The sequence below is a fragment of the Thalassophryne amazonica genome, chromosome 1 (assembly GCF_902500255.1).
Source record: "Thalassophryne amazonica chromosome 1, fThaAma1.1, whole genome shotgun sequence".
NCBI lineage: Eukaryota > Metazoa > Chordata > Actinopteri > Batrachoidiformes > Batrachoididae > Thalassophryne > Thalassophryne amazonica.
Window position 1 is genome coordinate 111,488,884 of NC_047103.1, and position 2,210 is coordinate 111,491,093.

General features: G+C 40.8%; 1 long non-coding RNA gene across 1 annotated transcript; it reads right to left on the reverse strand.

Annotated features, from left to right (window-relative positions):
* Positions 1-331: 331 nt before the first annotated feature.
* On the reverse strand, positions 332-1,956 carry LOC117520144. The gene is made up of 3 exons (XR_004563549.1): positions 1,610-1,956; positions 1,281-1,376; positions 332-669 (listed from the first exon to the last, which is right to left on the reverse strand). It is a non-coding gene; the product is annotated as an uncharacterized LOC117520144 (long non-coding RNA).
* Between the last annotated feature and the right edge of the window lie 254 nt (positions 1,957-2,210).

Here is a 2,210-nt window from a genome sequence, read left to right on the forward strand (position 1 = left end):
AAAATGAACATTTTCCAAATATGAAATTTTTATTTTCAGTCCTGTTATCAATGGAATATGCATTTAAAGTGGAAAATACAAAACAAACCTTGTGTCTTTGGCAAACAGCAGTATCTAGAGGTCTTAAATGTTTTCAAGATTATCAGAGAACATCCACAACAGAAAGTTTAAGATACTAAATATGTGGCGATTCCAGACTGTATGTAGGTCGTTTGACCTAATGTTTTTTCTTAAAATATAAAAATGAGAAATTTTACACTCTTCTATGACCCTTCTAAACATGTACTGGTCATTCTGAGCATACTGAGTACCTTGGAAAACCTACAGCTGCTGCAGTTTAGAAAATCCAGCTGTATTTGAAGTAACACTTGGGACGAGTGGTCATTTTCAGGCTGTTACATGCTTGTCTCAGCGAGGTCCCAGACTAACTTTGTTCATGTAAATGAGGAGCTGATGAGTAGGACTGAGAAAGGAGAGCCTGAAGACCATCAAACCGTTGCCTTATAATGCTTTCAGTTGAGCGGATATTTTCTTCCATAAACCTGGAAAGAAGCCTCTCTTCTCTTTCCAGATTCCTCTCATGCTGCTGCTGCATGTTGTCCAGGAAAGATCTCTGCAGGGCTGATCGATCACCCAGGAGCTTGGCATAACCAGATGATGGCTTTCATTCTAGAAAGAATGTATAATTTCAGTTAGCAAAGAAAAAGAGGGTTCATGTTTTTGTCTTTGTGGATCTCTCAGTCATGTATTATACCAAAGAATCATCCTGCTTCTATATTCAAATATGTTGTACTCATCCACACGGCTTTTGACTTCACAAAGCTCAAAACAGGAAAACAAAATGAAAATGAAAATATGTTTGTCTCAACTGTCTAAAGCAGGGGTGGGCAACCTGTTCCAGAAAGAGCCATGAGGGTGCAGGTTTTCTTTGCAGCCACTGACTCCACCAGGTGATTTTACTGATTAATATCACTTTGAGCAGATGGAATCAGTTAATCAGTGAACTCACCTGGTGGAGTCAGTGGCTGCAAAGAAAACCTGCACCCTCATGGCTCTTTCTGGAACAGGTTGCCTACCTGTGGTCTAAAGGATATTAACTGTCATATTCTGCTGGAAGTTTGTAATATTACCATTTCTAAAAAATAAAGTACTCCAAATAAATAAATAAATAAATAAATATGCAATGACTTGAACATTATTTTTTCAACAAACTCTACAGGAAATTTCAAGAACTCACTGCGGTCTTATTTTGCAGCATATTACTCTTTAAAAAAGCTCACTTTTTTTGTCTGAAGCCTCCTCTGTGTGGTCTTCAGGTTGTGTTAAGCTGCTGTCATCAATCTCCTCCGACGTGCTCTTAACATCATCATCATCATCTGTATATATGAGAGCAGAAATTAACGCGATGCACTAAAGTGAACGAGGATAAAGAGTGTCGGTTAAATCGATGATCAGACTGTGTTCATGCACTTTACTCCGCGAATAAACTTGTGGGATAACTTAACATGAATCCCCAACATTAACTTGAACTAAAGCCGCACCTTTGGCTCAAAGTACGTCTCGGAAAAAAAAAGGAATGTTGAGTTAGCGTGATTTTATCAGGACTTACCTCCAGACTTTCCGGTGTCTCGGGTGAACTTTCCTCCGGTGGAAAACCGACTTCTACTCCAGTGTGCTCCTTGGAGAGGGTCGACCTCCGATTATTACTCCATTAATTCATAATAAGTGAAGCTGGTTGGAGCCGCGCGGCTTCTGCTCGTTTAGCTTCTCCTTGTAGAAAGCGCTTGTTGCTTCCCAGCGGTTTTAATTTGCTCCACTGACCTGCTGACTCCGGACACAAGTCTGTGCTGCCAACTTACGTCCGTCAAACTTTTCCACTTATTTTAAATTCTTTTAAAACGTTGAGGAGTGTTGGCTCTTGTCAAGTCCGGCTCTATTTTTTCTGTCGCCATTTCCGCAAACACAAAGCAGGAAGCGTCACGTGGTGATGCGACGTAACAGACATGCGCAGTAAGGCTCCTCACAGGCGGACAATCCGACGTACCATTTACATGGAACGCGATCGGGTTAAAAACAGGGTTACACCACCTCCTCTAACCCGATCGTAATTTCGATCAGATTGGGCTATTCTAATCAGATGGAGCTGTTTACATGGCGTGATTTTGATCCGATTGTTCAATCTGCTTGTTCAATCAGATCACTTTTGGTCC